Raw genomic sequence first — 18176 nt, forward strand, 5'->3', positions numbered from 1 at the left:
CCCTACTCAATCCAAACTTTGTGCTCTGATATGAATTTGTCCTTTCCAATGTTGATGGCCTGTGTATATTTGGATGTGTGTGTGTGTGTGTGTGTGTGTGTGTGTGTGTGTGTGTGTGTGTGTGTGTGTGTGTGTGTGTTCATTTCGCTGCAATGTGATCTTTAAAGAGAATGTGAATGTATTTTACGTGAAATGTGGTTCTACAAGACGTAGCTTACATTTACTTACATTTGCACAGACACTAAAACATACAATACTGATGTATATACAGCATCTAAACGTACAATACTTACGTATTGACAACAAATAAAACTTGAAATATTTACGTATGAACAACTTTCTTACAAATGAATCCTTATGAACATTTAAATCCTGGCATTGACATTTTATTACATTGTATTCAGTTGTCATTTCAGTGGCATTGTGTTTTCAATTGCATTATTAGGGTAGCCTATATGAGGTTTATTCATTTACTTAATATGAAATGATAACATTTGATTCTGTTCTGTGTGATTTCTGCTGCCAACTCATTTTGAATAATAACTTGCATAATGTTAAACAAGTCTGCAGTTTAAACCCTTTAAATTAATAACTTACTTTGTTTGCCATGGAACACAAAAGGTGTTTTTGCTTGCATGCTGTTACTAACAATAGAAACATTAAATAAAACACCCCCCCCCCCCCAAAAAAAAGAAACATAATTACAAAAGCAATCAAATTTATTTGTGTGCTGTAATCCAAAACGACAGGTTTTATGGCAGGAAATTTGAACACTCATTGTCTTTTGCCTGCTTTATTACAGATTTTTGAATGAGATATGTGTGCTTTCACCTAATAATCTGGATAATGTTTTCAGCGATTAAAGGGTTAGTTGAAAATTATGTCATTAATTACTCACCAATTACTCCAAACCCATAAGACCTTCGTTCATCTTCCGAACACAAATTAAGATATTTTCGATGAAATCGGAGAGCTATCTGACCCTCCATAGACAGCAATGCAACTGAAATGTTCCCAGGTCGAGAAACGTAGTAAATACATCGGTAAAACAGTCCATGTTACATCAGTGGCTCAACATCAGTTTTGCAATGCTACGAGAATTTAATTTAATTTTTTTATTTTTACTTTTTTTTGAGCAAAGAAAACAAAAATAACATAATTTACTCAATCATTCTTCTCCCCCGAGTTACTTCGTCCATCATTTTAGAGAGTATTACAATGCATATGCACACTTTCCCCTAAGCGTTAACAGTGCTAATTGTGCAGATTACGCTCATGTGCGCTCTTTCCCCCCAAACGTAAACACTGATTACGTCAAATACGTTCTTTGGTATTCTCCAAAATGGTGGAAGACGTAACTCGGGGAGAAGAATTGTTGAGTAAATTATGTTATTTATGTTTTGTTTGCGCAAAAAAAGAAGTATTCTTATAGCATCGCAAAACTGAACTTGAGCCACATATGTCACATGGACTGTTTTACCAATGTATTTACTATGTTTCTGGACCTGGGAACATTTCAGTTGCATTGCTGTCTATGGAGGGTCAGATAGCTCTCAGATTTCATAAAAAATATCTTAATTTGTCTTCAGAAGATGAATGAAGGTCTTACGGGTTTGGAATAACATGAGGGTGAGTGATTAATGACATAATTTTCATTTTGGGGTGAACTAACCCTTTAACAACTTAAATTCTGGTCTGCACCTCAACACAAAACTTGGGTTGGCGACAGCTGGATTGTGAATGGAGCGCTGATGTTGGGAAGTAGCGTAAATTTTGGAAGTGATCCAGAAATGGTAAAAGCCGATATTGGCAGCAACGCGATCAATGAATGGAATATAGAAGAAATGTTAAGTTGAAGAAAAGTTGGGGCCTAATCTCAGAAACGGTTTATGAAAAGGGAAATCACCAGGCAAGTAGGAGGAAAGAGGAATATAAGGTACTGTTAAAGTTTGTATCTGAGTCTGTAAAGGCCATTAATCATTTGAAACTAACAAAAACACTCAAAGAAGCTACAGGGACGATTTAAAGTATTAAACATTGAGGGATGGCAAGCTGATGTTGTTTTGTAAGGATAGAAGGCAACAAAAAATTGCCCTGGGAATAAAATCTCTGAATGGACATAAGTTGTATGCTCAAATCCCAGAAGAAAAGTATTGGTTAGAGGTGTGATTACAGGGATTCCAACTGATATCCCAGTTGAGAAGATTAAAAATAATATAACCGGGGCAGCAGAAAATGATGTCAGAAGTCTCAAGTGCATTAGGAATGATGCAAAGACAGACAGCATCTACTGTTTAACTTTGATGAAAATAGATTGTCTGAGAGAGTATATTTAGTATTTGTGAGATATGTGGTCAGACCATACGTTCCCCTATGGAAGCAGATTAGTCTCAAATATAATTCACGCAAAAAACACGATTCACACATGCGTAGACAATTTCACATGCATGAAACCTAATTCATGTACACACAAAAAAAAATTCACGTGCGTGAAAAAAAATATATTCACAAAAAGCAATTCACATGCAAAATAAAATTATATATTCATAAAAACATTTCACGAATGCAAAACACAATTTGTAGATATACAACTGTGCACAAAAAACTTTTGAATGTTTAAAATGTACAAGTGTCTGAATGTACAAATCGTCATTTACTACGAATCCACTCGGATTTGTGTGTGTGTTTTTCTGAGACTTTCCTGGCAGAGCTCTCTTCCCACGTGGGTCTGTCGTACTCTTTAGCCAATCAGATGCGATCTTACCATTCAACCAATCATATCATAAGCCACTGAGAGTGCATACAAGGAGCACGATTCTGCGCACCTTTTGCGCCATATGGATTAATTAGAACGGAAATTAAGCCTTTACATCAGTAATCCCATAGACAGTAAAAGAAATGGACACAGCAACCCAATTGGAACTCAATTGAGACAAGTGAAGCCCATTTTTAGCGATTTTTAGCAGTTCCGTTTCTGACGCGCAGACTCAAATTAAGCTTGATAACGTCAGCAACCTGTCTGACAGATGTAAATCTTCTAGTAGCTGTGCGTGCAAACTGCCATCGTTAATCTTGCAGAGACGGCGAGCTTGAGCGGGGAGTTCTTTGGCGTGAGTGAGCAGGAGTAAGTATTCTGATTAATTATTTTGTATAGTATTTTAAAATGTAACGCCAGGGCTTCTATGGGCTTCTCTCTTGACGTCTCCCCGATTGCCTGCGAGCTTCTGAATGCACTCTCGGTGGCTTATGATATGATTGGTTGAATGGTAAGCTCGCATCTGATTGGCTAAAGAGTACGACAGACCCACGTGGGAAGAGAGCTCTGCCAGGAAAGTCTCAAAAACACACACACACAAATCCGAGTGGATTCGTAGTAAATGACGATTTGTACATTCAGACACTCGTACATTTTAAACATTCAAAGGTTTTTGTGCACAGTTGTATATCTACGAATTGTGTTTTGCATTTGTGAAATGTATTTTATGAATATAAAATTTTATTTTGCGCATGTGAATTGCTTTTTGTGAATATATATATTTTTTTCACGCACGTGAATTTTTTTTTGTGTGTACGTGAATTAGGTTTCATGCATGTGAAATTGTTTACGCATGTGTGAATCGTGTTTTTTGCGTGAATTATATTTGAGATTAATCTGCTTCCATACTCCCCCACCACTAAGATGTTATAAATGGCAAAAATATGGTCATGTAGTGGCTGTGTGTAAAGGCAAACAGAGATGTGCACGATGTGGAGGTGAACATGAGTATGGCAAGTGTGGGCAAGGTGCAATCCCTAAGTGCTGTAATTGTAGATCACAGTGCAAGATATGGAGGATGTCTAGTGAGGAAGAATGCAGTGAAGGTCCAAAATGTCAGAATGACCACAGGAATTTAATATGCTAAGGGTCTGAAGAAAGTAAAACAGACACATAAGGTTATAGAAACTACTAGTATAGCACTGCAAACAAAAACTATGCTGGAAGTACAACGTAAAGAGAAGGAAGTGAGTATTGACAAAGCGTCATCTGGAATGTTCATAGAAGAAATGGTGAATTGCACTGCTCAAACTGAAAGCAGGACTAAGAGAATTAAAATCATTATCAGAGCTGCTGAAAAGTACTTGGAGTTGGAAGGAGTTACTGTAGATCTGATTAATGAAAGGCTAAACAGTAGTCAGTCAGACAGTAAATAATCAGTCATCATGTGGTGGTTCATAATGGTAATAGTGATATTGCAGTGGAATGCAAGAAGTTGAATTGCCAATGGTCAGGAATTTAAGAAATTTATTACAAGTCAAGGAAATAGTCCAGATATTATTTGTGTTCAAGAAACTATTTATCAAAAATACATAGTTACATCACAATTAGAAGAGATGGACATAAAGGAAGTGGTGGTGGGGTTGCTACCCTTCTAAAACAAGGAATTGGATATACGTAGAATAGTTGAGGCAAGTATGGAGCAAGAAGTTGTGGTGGTGGATGTTTGGGAAGGAACTCGAAGTATTAGAAAAAGGAAGGGAGAATTATTATGCATTAACAATGGAAGTTATATGAAAATTGATTTGTCTCATGGAAAATATTCAATGTTGGACCTTACACTTGTTTCTGAACACTTAGCTGGAAAATTTGATTGGAAAGTATTAAAACAAAGTACAATAGACAGTACAATTGGGGTAGAAATAGCACGAACTGTGGTGGAAAGAATTTCAAGGTGGAGATTTAAATAAGCTGGCTGGGACAAATATAAAGAGATGTGTCAAAACAGAATGGAAGATATTAGTAATTAATTTTATGGAAGATATAGAACTTTTTAATAATAAGATGTGTGAAGTTCTTTGGTGTACAGCTGAAGAAGTAATAGGTAAGAAGGAGGCAGGTAGCAGGAGGAAAGTAGTACCATGGTGGAATGAGTAATGTAATGAGGCAATTATAAAGAGTAATAAAGCACTTAAGGGAGTAAGAAGATCTTTCAAGTATAATGATTTTGCTGATTTATAATGATTCAAGCAGAGGTGTTAGTGGAATCATTTGTTAAAGTACATAGTAATTCAAATTTACCAGATGAAATAAGGAGGCTTAGGGATCAAAAACTAGTAAGAACCCTCAATTACTGAAGGTAAAGGGCCATCTGGATGTTCGTTAGATACAGAGTTTTCCATGTATGAATTGAAGAAAATGCTTTCAGAGGTTAAAAAAAATTCTCCAGGCAGAGATGACATTTGGTATGAGATGGTGAAACGTCTATCAAAAATGTCACTAAATATTATTTTGAGTCTCTTTCATAAGATATGGGAATCATCAAATTACATCAACCAACTGGAAACAGTGCCAATCGCAAAGCCAGGCAAGAATCATACACAGCCATACACAGCTCTGAAAACTGACTAATTAAGAAAGGCTCAAGTACACAAGGAAGTGTTGGTAGGAATAGTCTTTAAAGCTGAAAAAATAAATGATAAAATACACAAAGAGAAACTTAAAAAAAAAATACACAAAAACAAAATAAAAGGAAGAATGTAAAACTGGACATGCATGTCCTTAGGTTCCTCCTCACCATCCAAACAAAACCAGTCATAGAAGAAGGCTGTACAAGAGGAAAAGAAAACGAAGGCACGCGGGGGCTTGAGCCGGCCTCTGAGCTCGGCTATCAAAGTTTAATCCTCAGGCCCCGCCGCATTCTTCCTCGAAAGGAAGAAAAAGGAGGGGCGCGAGGAGCGAGATCGCTCTTGAAAGAAAGCGCTTCGCGCGCAGCGTCAGAGAGAGGCGATATTAGCCTGTTCTCGGCAATGAGAACATGAATTCCCCGAAGTGAAAGGCTCAGCGTGAGGGTACACAAGCACGCGAACGCACTCGGCTGTGCCGTCAGCGTGCAGAGGGGCTCTGCACGAGCTGCGCAATGACGAGACGGGTCATTTGAAACAACGGCCGTTAGGAAAAAAAGACTGTTTTCTAGAGAAAATTTAATATATCTCCCGGATGGCCCGCAGGGAAGCGGCATGAATCTGAGAGGGACCGGCAGTCGCGTTCCAACGTGCGAGGCGTGTCAACGGCGAGAGCATTTCAAAGGAGATCAGCGAAGCGATGTGACGTCGTCGCTCAAGGAGAGAATAATTGAATCCTGTGCGTAAGCGGAACCAACCAATATATAGCCAGATTCCCCGCCCATATTGGCGTGGGTTTGGCGGGGCTTCGCTGCCAAAGGTTCGTGCAGCACCGCTGCCAAGCCATTGGTTTGTTGTTAATAGCACGTGCACGATCCAATGGCTGTGCAGTTCAGTTAACATCAAGTCTCTGAAAAATTGATGGAGCGTATGGTTATGAGCATTTTGGTACATGTCATAGAAAGAAGAAGAAAAAAAGTTGTTCCCCTCAAACCAAAATAAAAAAAGCTAAACTACACAAATAAAATCTGAATCAGAAATAAAAAAGGCTCAAGTACACAAGGAAGAAGCATGGATCAAGTACACAAGGAGGAATTCTTTAATGTTGATATATGATGTGGAAAGCGAGACAGAGGGATGATGGGGTGAATTTTCTGTGGAAAAAGTGAGGGGGCGTTTTCTCAATGTGAGATGTAAAGCAAATCAAGAAGAGAATACAAAACACAATTCAAGCTAATCAAATGAATTTCAGATTAAAATCTCTGCAAAATAACTCTGTATTGACAAGGGAGGCGTAATGTGAAGCATTCTCTGTGCAACTAAAAAAAAAGTTGGTCCACAAATAATAAATATTAAAAACAGTTTGCAAAAAGAAGAATCAGTCCAATAATGAATATTAAAATGTATGGACAGCAACTAAAAAAAAAGTTGGTCCAGAAAGAAGAAGGTTTGGAAACAGGAAAGAGGATGTATTCATTTCCAGAATGTGTATTGGACATGAAACCGGAAATTGTGACAAATGTGGTCAAGCAACAGTAGAACACATACTCAATAAATGTGATGCGTATGAAAGAGCAAGATTTCAATTAAGGTAAGCTTTAAGTTCTTTGGGGAAAAAAAATAAATAATAATAATTCTCACTCCAGGAGATGGGCCAAAGCAATCTATAATTTGTAATGAATTATTTATTTATTTGAAAGAATCATGATTGGTTAATATAATTTAGTTGTGTGTTTGTGTGTGTGTGTGTGTGTGTGTGTGTGTGTGTGTGTGTGTGTGTGTGTGTGTGTGTTTTCTTTACTTTCACAAAGTTGTTTCAAACTTCCCTACTATTATGCACTTCACACTCCTATCCAGTAGGTGGCAGGAATGCACCTTTTAAAATGGTCTGCCAACTGACACCAAAATAAAAAAAAAAAAAAAAAAAAACACATAAAACTCCAAACACGAAAGAAACAAATGCAACACATCGTCGTTTGGGCTACTTTTGGTACTGCTTTTGACATTTTTGCAATAAATAAATTGTGATTGCACTTATCTGGCTGTCATGTTTTTTTTTTTGTTCTTCTTCTTTATACTGTACATATTTTTAAGAAATAGTTATGGTTAGGTTTAGTCTTAATATCTTAATATTTAATATCTTTTTAATGCTATATTGTTACTAAAATGATAATTTCCCTGCATATTTTGGTCAATTACGTTTTAGATGGGTAGGTTTAGTTTTGGGGTAGGTTAAGGGTTCTAAAAATCTAAATCGCTTATCTATAAAATTATACAAATGAATTGATACAAATATCAAAAGTTCGATGTTTTGCAGAAGTGACAAAGATTCATAAATATTTTCAGTTTTTTAGCTGTAAAAACATAGCAATTTAAAATTTTAAATGTTATAATATGTCCAATTTGTACATTGGTAGTAATACCTATGTATAAACAGTGTGACCTGGGGTGCGTTTCAATGCAACTATTGTCGCAAGTTCTGTCATTACCAATAGAGTTCAGCTGAATTAACAACCGTAGTTAGCTAACAATGCGTATGGGAAGCACTCCCCAGATTGTTTTGTTTTGTGTGTGTGTGTGTGTGTGTGTGTGTGTGTGTGTGTGAGTGATGTGTTTCAGAGTTGTTTACTTGATTTGTGTTTATGTAATCAAAGTTTGGGTTGTGTGATCTCTGTGGTATGTAATCATGTCCTTGTGAGTTTGACATCCATTTTCCACAGGTTCCTGTGGCTCAGCGGTAGAGCATTGCATTAGCAGTGCAAAAAGGTCGTGGGTTCAATTCCCAGGGAATGCACATACTGGTAATAAAAATAAGAAAATAAAAATGTATAGCCTGAATGCACTGTAAGTTGCTCTGGATAAGCGTGTCTGATAAATGTACATTTCCCTGAGTTAATATTCTGTCTGTGACTGTGTACATGTTTTGTTCTGGGTTTGCTGGTGTTTCAACTTGGAAAACAATGATGAGATACCAGTAGTGGATTTAAAACTCCCATGAAATAGTTTGACATCAAAAATTGTCTTTCATATTTTTAATATATTCTTCCATAGGCTGTAAATTTGACATGCATGTTTATTTGTTAACTTTTTAAACTACACTAGCATATTGATGACCTTAAATGTCACAAACGAAACCCCAGGAAAACCTTATTTTATTTCTTTGTGTATCTAGAATCTTATTCCGTGATTGTAGCTGATTGGCCTCATCTCCTTGTACATATGTGGGATGTGTAAATGCTGGATGACAATTATTGTGTGTGTGTGTGTGTGTGTGTGTGTGCAGATCCCCTTTCCAATCTCATCAGAGTAAATCAGTAATCTCTCCAGGGTCAGGGCTCAGTCTGAACCCAGGCTCAGCTGGCCTCTCTGGGCTGCCTCTCTCAAGCAGGTGCAGAAGCCCGTTCTCATCAGCCTTTCACAAACTAAAGCATTCAGAGAAACCTGCAAGTCCTTGGGGGAAGATACGGGAAGCTCTGCCTGTGAGAGAGTTTTTCACTGTGTATCGGACATTAGGTTTTCTGGAAACTTTCTGTGCATTCATATGTCAAAGGTGAGATCATCCAGTTTCTTACTGGGTAGAACTTGGGGAACAGTTCATTATAAACCTATGTACAGGAACACTGTCAATCCATGAAAAATAAAGTTACATTGTTTCATTAAAATATTTTTCAATTTTAAAAAAATATATTTAAAGCTTTTGAAGTATGATTTTATTTCTTAACTAGATAAGTATAATTTTTTTTAATAGTTTTTAAAATAGTTTTTAAATGTATATTTATTGAAGTTTATTTATATACAGTGCAGTAATCATTTGAACATACAATATATTTTTTTCCAATTAATTAATAATACAGTACAGTGCATTTCAATAAAAAATAAAACATTAAAATAAACTCAGTTTTACATGATTATGTAAATGATTACATGATGATTCATGTATAGTCCTTAGCATATCCAAAAAATTATAATGTTTACATATACAAATTATATCAATCATTTCAATAAATTGTTCAAACGTGACAGTAAATACTTTTTATTTATTTATTTTATAAACTTTTGGATCAATTATTTTTGATCAAATACTTACAGCCTTGGTGAGCACTTAAGATTTTAAAAACATGAAAAATCTTACAAACATGGTAGTGTACATTTACTCATGCTGCAGACACTTTTATCCAGAGTGTCTGTATAATATGAGGGTAGACTGTAAATAAATAAAAAATATAGTTCCAGAAATTGTAAATAAAACACCATTCAATGGAGTAAGTTTTACAAGAAAATACTGCCTATCTTTCTATTTCAAAATTCCAAGTTTAATTCACTTTGTCACTTTTCATTTCTTTATAATTAACTGTGAAATTTACTATCAATTTCTGAATTAAAAATTGTTTCTACATCTCTCTCTCTCTCGCTCTCTCTCTCTCTCTCTCTCTCTCTCTCTCTCTCTCTTTCTCTCTCTCCTTCTCTGTTTCAGTTGGTTTGTTAATTAATTAGGAAATGTTCATTTTCCTAGCTCTTTGAATTCGAGTTAGCCAGGAGTGGAATGGCAGAGCAGCAGTGTGTTGTATGCTGATGGGGATGCTGAGATGTGTTCTGTCAGGCCTGTATTGCTCTAGTTTTGTTAATGTTGTGGTCAACCACTCTGCTTTGCCCACTCAACCACACAGTCATCACACACTGCTGTTGGCATTAGCCTGCTAGCGTTGTTCCAATCTGAGCTCCATAATTATGTGTGAATGTTTGAGTGTTTATTAGTGTCAAAACCAGGCCCACACGGAATCTGTGCATAGAAATTAACAGAAACATGCACAGAATTGAAACACTTGTAATTCACGGTTCTACACTTCCCCTACCCCTTGTGTGTTTTTTTTTTATTAAATATGTGCATGGATTTGATTAATGCTTTCTGCAATACATGTGTAGTATTTATTGCTTCAATTAATACAATTCTAAATCTGTTTAAAGCCAAAATCGGTGTAGAAAATGCAGAAAAGCACACAAGTTCTGTTTAGACTGCTCATAATTTTCCCTTACAAAAAATAAGTTTATTCAAGTGTGCTATTAGTATACTTCTTTTAAACTAAAAAATAGGAAAGTATGCTTTTAGTTTACTTTTTATATACTTCTCAGAAATGGGCTTTATGTACTCCTCAGAAATATACTTAAAATGACATTTAAGTATACTTGACTTATACTTACAAAAAGTCTAAATATATTGGAGCTATACTTGTGTTCCTAGAATCCGTGTTTTCATTGTTAGACTGTGTTGAGATGGTAGAGGGCACTAGTACACATCTTCTTTACAGAATTTCCAAAAAAAAAAAAAAAACACAAATGAAGAAGAAAAAGAAACAACAGATACTAACACATGTACACACGATCATCTGACATGAAACAGCATCAAAACTGTAACGTTATGGAATAAAATGTCGACTGATGAAGAGGTAATAATTACAGTCAAGCTTTGGTTTGTTGATCAACCCCATCTACGTTTTGATTATCATTCTGAATCCAATTCATTTTTCAGCTTTTTGTTCAAAATGTTATTTCTTTATTTTTTTTATGAAACTTACCCACATTAAAGTATTTAAAAAAAGAATGCATGAAGCTAGAATAAAATGTTTTTGTTTACAAGCAGATACCCTGTTCTTTCTTTCTTCTTCATATAACAAAACATATACAAATTAAAACCTAAATACTGACATACTGTAGTAGTATACTTAAAGTATGATATAAAGTTCACTTAAAGAAAACTTATGAGTATACTTGCAGTATAAAACTACTAAACTAGTAGTTTACTGAGACTATACATCAAAGTGTACAAAGTATTTAATTAGTAAACTGTCAGTATACATATAAGCTCACTTTTAGTATAATTGCAGTACAAACTACAAACATAGAGGTAAACTAGTTGTGTACTCAAAGTTTGCTACTGTTATACTTAAAGCATAAAATTATATACTAGAAAGTGCACCAATTTAGTCCCAAGGAGTATTGAAACAGTACACTTACAAGTATACTACTAGAACACTGATATTTGTATACTTGCTACATAAAGTATACTTAATAAAATAAACTTGAAGTATACTACTTTTTGGCAAGGGTCATATTAGGTGCCTGACTAAGAAGTTATTACAGTCTCTCAATATGCCTTTAACCCTTTTCCAAACCCCAGTGAGCTTTTTACTGTCTTCTAAGGCAGCAATATACCCAAAACGAAACCTCACAAGTAACCAATATTAAATGCTCATTGTGTGCACCGGACAGGAACTCAGTTAACAAACATTGCATAAATAGCAGTCTTCATATGAAGTATATTTTTTACTAATATGTTTTAATGTTACAAAAGATTTGTATTTCAAATAAATGCTGTTCTTTAGAACGTTCTATTCATCAAAGAATCCTGAAAAATAAATAAATAAATAAATAAATAAATCTTCATATTAGAATACTTTCTGAAGGATTATGTAACACTGTTGACTTAAATAATGATGCTGAAAATTCAGCTTGGAATTCACAGAAAGAAATTAGGTTTAAAATTTTTTTAAAATAGCAAACAGCTATTTTAAATTGTAATAATATTTCACAATATTTTGATCAAATTAATATAGCCTTATTGAGCATATATATTTTTTTTAAAAAGGTGTATATATATATATATTATATATATATATATATATATATATATATATATATATATATATATATATATATATATATATATATACACACATACATACCTTCATAAATATATATATATATTTTTATTATTATTATTATTATTCTTTTCTTAGAATGTGGGATTCCCTTATCCATGAAAGATGTATGCGATGATACCTTATAGATTTTAGCCTAAATAAGCAATTGTTGTGCTGCTGCTTACACAGCATGGCTAGATTTGGGTCCAAATAAATGCATAATAAATAAATGTTAAATGCATAAAAAATACTCAGAAAGACTGTGTATGTATGTGAAACGGGTTTAGTGGTGTGTTCTCACTTAGACTTTACACTACACCAGGAATGTGCTTATGATTCCTAAAAATGTTGTCTAGGTGGGAAGCACACTAGAATTTGGAACAGATGTTATGTCTCCATCCCTCAGACCTGCACTTCCTGTGTTAGAATACAGTGTTCTTTTTCTACCTTTTCTTTCTTTAAAATGCAGTGTAGATGGAGATTCAGTCTTGCCTGTTATTTGGATGTGAACTGGTCTTCTGTATCCAGTATCATCAGTATCTCTCTTTCTCTCTCTCTTTTTTTTTATTTGCTCGCCAAACACAATTTAAGCTCAAATGGATCAAGATGAATCTTTTATACAACTTGTAATAGCTTATTTTCTCCTCCAGATTCCTTCACTTGTGTGAATTTCTGTGTGATTTATAAAGCACTGAGATGAGATCTCTTCAATAAACCTGCCACCACGGTGGCTAATCTTTTTGTTGGTCAATGTTGATGAGAGTGTGAAGGCCGATGAACTTGCATAGGCTTGCATCTCATGCAGACTCCTCGTGTGCACAGCCCTGAGTCTTCCTGTGAGCCACTTCCTTCTGATATTGCTGTGGCAACCGTATCTAGGGACAGCAATGTTGCCTGGACCTCTTCTGAGGTAGTCATGCCAGAGCTGACAGTTTCCAGGAACACACACACATGCACACACACTTACATATGCTCTGGCTGTGCAAGAGCCCATCTGGCCTGATGTATCACAATACACCAGGATGACTACAGCTCGCTGTGTGACTCACACTTAGTCTGGGAAAGTATACAAGTATTTTCAACCATGAAATAGACATTGGAAATCTCCATTTTGATGAGAAATTGTTCTCTCTTTTCTTGTTTTATGAATAAGATGGAATGTTCAGAAGCTATAACCTTTCGCTAACATGCACACAAAGCTCTATCTTCACAGTCAAACACGTTCTTGGTGGAGAGCATGACCTTTATAAAAATAAACATGATTCAAGGATTGTGAGAGATTCTTCAGTGGGAATCAGTGCCGCGATTTGCTGAAGCTTTAGATTCATGTGCTATTATTTGGTTCAGTATCTCTCTCTCTCACACACACACACACACACACACACACACACACACACTTACTCTCATCGTATAGCAGAGGCTTGTCTCTGGTATAATGCTTCCATATTCATCTCATTTGATTTGCACTGTGGGTCAGATGGCTTTAATTTCGCTGACTGCACTCCAGCCGGCCAGAACACTGATGAAATAATGTAGCAACAATAGAAAGCTGTGTATGCCGTGGGGAGCTGTGCTGGACAGGCTCTGTTTTGGCATCCCATTATTCTAGGTTTGATTTGTTTGGTAGGTTTGCATCCACAGTGCTTCTCCGTAAGTTTGTTCTTTGACCATTCTTGCTGCTCTCTCCATCTAGACTCTCAAGCCATAAAAAAATACAATAAATTTCTTGATTTTTTTCAGTAACAGTATTTAATATTGATAAATAATCTGAATTAACAAACATTATTGCCTTATAACAGATATGCCATATCATTAATGGATCATATTTAGAATTATAGAAGTGCTTAGAATATTTTTTATGTCCAATATTATACTGTTGTATATAGATATGAATTTAGAATTTAGAATGAGAATTTAGATTGTATTTAGATAAATATAAAGGATATCCAAAATAATTTATTAAAAGGAGAAATATTTTATATTTTATACATTACCAATGAATAAATGATATATAAAAAATTAATTAAAGAAATTCCAACAATTATTAGATTTTATTACTCTTAAAAAGTCAAGTGGTGTAACCACTATAATAAAACTAAATTATTATTATTGAAAACATTCATCTTAAAAACCTTGAAAATGTTAATAATAATAATAATAATAATAATACCAAGCTACCTTTTTCTTAAGTACAATCTTTTGGACAGTTACACAATTTATTTTATTTCTTTATTATTATTATTATTATTATTATTATTATTATTATTATTATTATTATTATTATTATTATTGCTTTAAACCTCACAAAATGTGAACATATGTACATATGAATATTTGAATGACAACATATGAACTTCTGAATGAATTTGAATTCATACATTTCAAATCATACAATTATTAATCAAAGATTTATATCTGTTCATATCTATTTCCTGTATTTATGTCAGAAAAACATTGTAAACCATGTTTAATGTACTTCTGGAAAACCATAAAAGAATGCAAATTATACTAAATGAGTGATCATTTGTCGACATTTCAGCACATTAAGATTATTTTAAATGACTGTTACACATGGTGTAACCCATTAGTACTTGTACTAATGTCATAGGCTGTTAGAAATGCCTTACCTGGTCCCTATTTTGATTTCTGTATCCATACACTCATATACCCAGACACAAAACACACACATGGTGAGGCAACAGCACTGTAACAATACTGTCCTGAGCTAACCCTCAGCTGATACCAAAGAAACCACACTACCACCTGCTGGAAGACTCAGGTGAAGTCACCTGGGTACTTTAAACAGCCATTAACTTCTGCTTACTACAAAATATGAGGCATAACATATTCAATTCCCAGGTAACATGTTGGAGGTATCAACATGCCGTATGCGCTGATACTATTTTGTCATTCAAGACATTAAATCCAATATTAGGATTGCTTGTTGATCACCAGTCCAGCAAGCATAAATAGATTAAAACATCTGTTGTGTTGTCTTTTTTTTTTTCTTTTTGTCTCATGAGTCCTTGTTACCATTGAACACAAGTTCAACCAGTCCAAAAGACAAACACACAGCATGTTAATGATGTACACTGTGGGCAAACCCACCTCCGACTGACCTACTTGGTATATCCAAATGGACAAACTCTTTATTTATAATTATCTGGTATTATTATTCTCTTTTTCTTTTTTTCTTTTTTTAGTGGGAATTGCCGGATCTATGGCCCCAGTCCAGCAATACCCACCCACCCCTGCCAGTCATGATTTGCAAGGATCTGATTGGCTGATTCTGCTCATCAGTTGCATATGGGAGCTTACTGCCTTCATCAGGGGAGGAATATAAGCAGTCAAAATCGCCTTAGCTCTTTTAAGAAGAATATTGGAAGGCTTGGTAATTGTGTTTCTTGTATAATGAGATGGATGGGAGAGAGTGAATGAGATGAACACAGAATGAATGAATAGAGGTGGAGAAAGGGAGATGAATAGCTCTTTGGACAGACAGGTGTGGTGTTTGTGGAGGAGGATGAACACAAACACAGCAGCATTACACCAATCAGAATGGACTCTGGCCTGTAGCTGCAACCAGTTGGTGTCCTTTAGCTAGTGGTTCTCAAGCAAGGGTCCAGGACCCACTAGGGGGCCTCAGTAAACATCCAAGGGGGACTGAATATGAATTAAAATTTAAAAAAAAGACAAAATAAGTATTCAAATAAGCTAAAATAGCTAAAAATCAAGATATTTCCTATTGTAAATTTAGCCCATCAACAACTGTCGTTATTATTTAAGAACCAGGATCCCCCAAATCTTGTAAAACCTAGAAATGAGGAAGCCTAATTTTAAGTTTAATTTAATGGTGAACTATTCCGTTAACATGCAGCTGGTGTGTTGTAACTGTTCTCCTCTTCCCACATTCACATCACACAAACACAAATGCTAAGCCTATCAGACACACACACACACATTTGTTGCTGTCTGTGCCTCAAGGTGCGATTATGTGGTCTGTGGGGATCTGAAAGACATTTCTTCAAAAGCACTATGACACTGCTTCTGCTTTGGGTCAGTGCATCAAGCCACATGGGCTGCCCAACACTCCAGACTCCGCCGCACAGGAAAATATAGATGAGCGAGTGGTGGGGACAGAAAATAATGAGCAAGAAAGAGAGAGAGAGAGAGAGAGAGAGAGAGAGAGAGAGATCAGTCCTAATTAAAACAGACTTGTCTAAAAACCTAAGCTTTCAGAGGCGTTATTGCGGTTAATGAGCAAGACGAGAGCTGCCCACATCTAATGACCAATGATGCCCCTTTCCACACAACACAGGTAAACACTGACATTTGCCTTCCTCTCTCACAAGAACATCACTCAGTCACTCACACACAATCTCTTGCTCCCTTTCTCGCAAACCCTACTGCAGTAATGATGATAAATGGTAGAGAATATTTACCTGACACCCACTAACTAACGCAGTGGTCACCAAATTCTGTCTTGGAAGGCCGGTGTCCTGCAGAGTTTAGCTACAACCCTAATCAAACACACCTGAACCAGCAAATCAAGGTCTTGGGAGATATACTTGAATCTTCCAGGCAGGTGTATTGAGGCAAGTTGGAGCTTAACTCCTTGGTGACCCTTGAACCTTAGCAAGTTTAGAGAGATGACTAGATTTGATTATTATTATTATCAAAGAAAATGTGAGTGGTGCTAACTTGTGCAAAACTCATTAACGTGATTGTCATGCAGTTGCTACGGTGTTTGCAACAATTCCTGAGTTGTTGCTAAGTGGTTATATCAGGGTTCCTAAGTGGTTTGGAAAAATATGGAAATTGATTTAAGTAATTTCCAGGTCTGGAAAAGTATGGACAAATAAGAAAGCAGAGTATGGAAAAATATTAGCATTTTTATAATAATAATAGAAAATTAAGAATTTAATGAAAATAAATGTATCATACAAGAAATGTGCTTAAATGGCAGCTGTTTAGTAATTATTTAGTGATTGTCAAACATGACTAAATCAATTCAAGGTGCACTTTTTCATTATGCAAAATCCAGTTTATAAGTGTTTTGAATTTCTTCTCACAATATTCTTAGCACCGTATTACATAGCCTCATGGGCATTGTGCAAAAAAAATATGCAGCCTTTTATATGCACACTATACTTAGCATATAGGACAAACTGAAAATTTGAAAACTGTAAGTTTGGTCATTTTGGGTTGTTTGAGGGTTGGTTGTTATTTTATTGTACAGAAATAGACACTATAAAATTCCATCTTATAGGAATAGTTCACCCACAAATTTAAAATTGCTGAAACTTTACTCACCCTTAGGGCATTCAAGATGTAGTTGTGTTTGTTTCTTTACAACAGATTTGGAGAAATGTAGCATTACATCAATTATTGCTCACCAATGGATCCTCTAGTGAATGGGTGTCGTCAGAGTCCTTTATCAATAATATCGCTTTCTCCATAGTGAAAAAGCCATTTAAACTGAATCAGGAGAGAGAATCAGTATGCACAGATCAAGCACTGTTTACAAGAAAAAAAAAATGAAATGAATATTTTGGTATATTTTGATGTGATATGACAGAACAACAAATAAACCACAAGAAGAATTTATTGATTAATTACGTACTACTATATCAACAATAATGATTTAAAGAAAAAAAAAACACCTGAATATTTGTTTATTACAAACATCAAAATTTTAACTTCACAACTTTAAATTAATTTCTGATTATTACTGTGGATTATGTTTTTATCAGTTGTTACTCTCATTCTGACGGCACCCTTTCACTGCAGAGGAATTTCATTTTTGGGTGAACTATTCCTTTAAAAAACAAAATAAGTCTGTATTTTCCCAGAAACAATTTAGAGCAACAGAAAGATGCTTGTTTAATGGGGATTTAAATTGAAAAATTTTCAGCTTAAATTAATATATATATGTGTACATATACAGTATATATATATAAAAGCTGAAAAGTTTGAAAATGAAATCCCCATTAAAAACATGATTACCCAAAGAGGACAGAACGATTTAATCAAAGTTGGTAATGGTTTAAAAAACAAAAACAAAAAAAAACAAGAGAGAGATCAGTGCAGGGGGTTGTG

The sequence above is a fragment of the Cyprinus carpio genome, chromosome A1 (assembly GCF_018340385.1).
Source record: "Cyprinus carpio isolate SPL01 chromosome A1, ASM1834038v1, whole genome shotgun sequence".
In the NCBI taxonomy this organism is placed as follows: domain Eukaryota; kingdom Metazoa; phylum Chordata; class Actinopteri; order Cypriniformes; family Cyprinidae; genus Cyprinus; species Cyprinus carpio.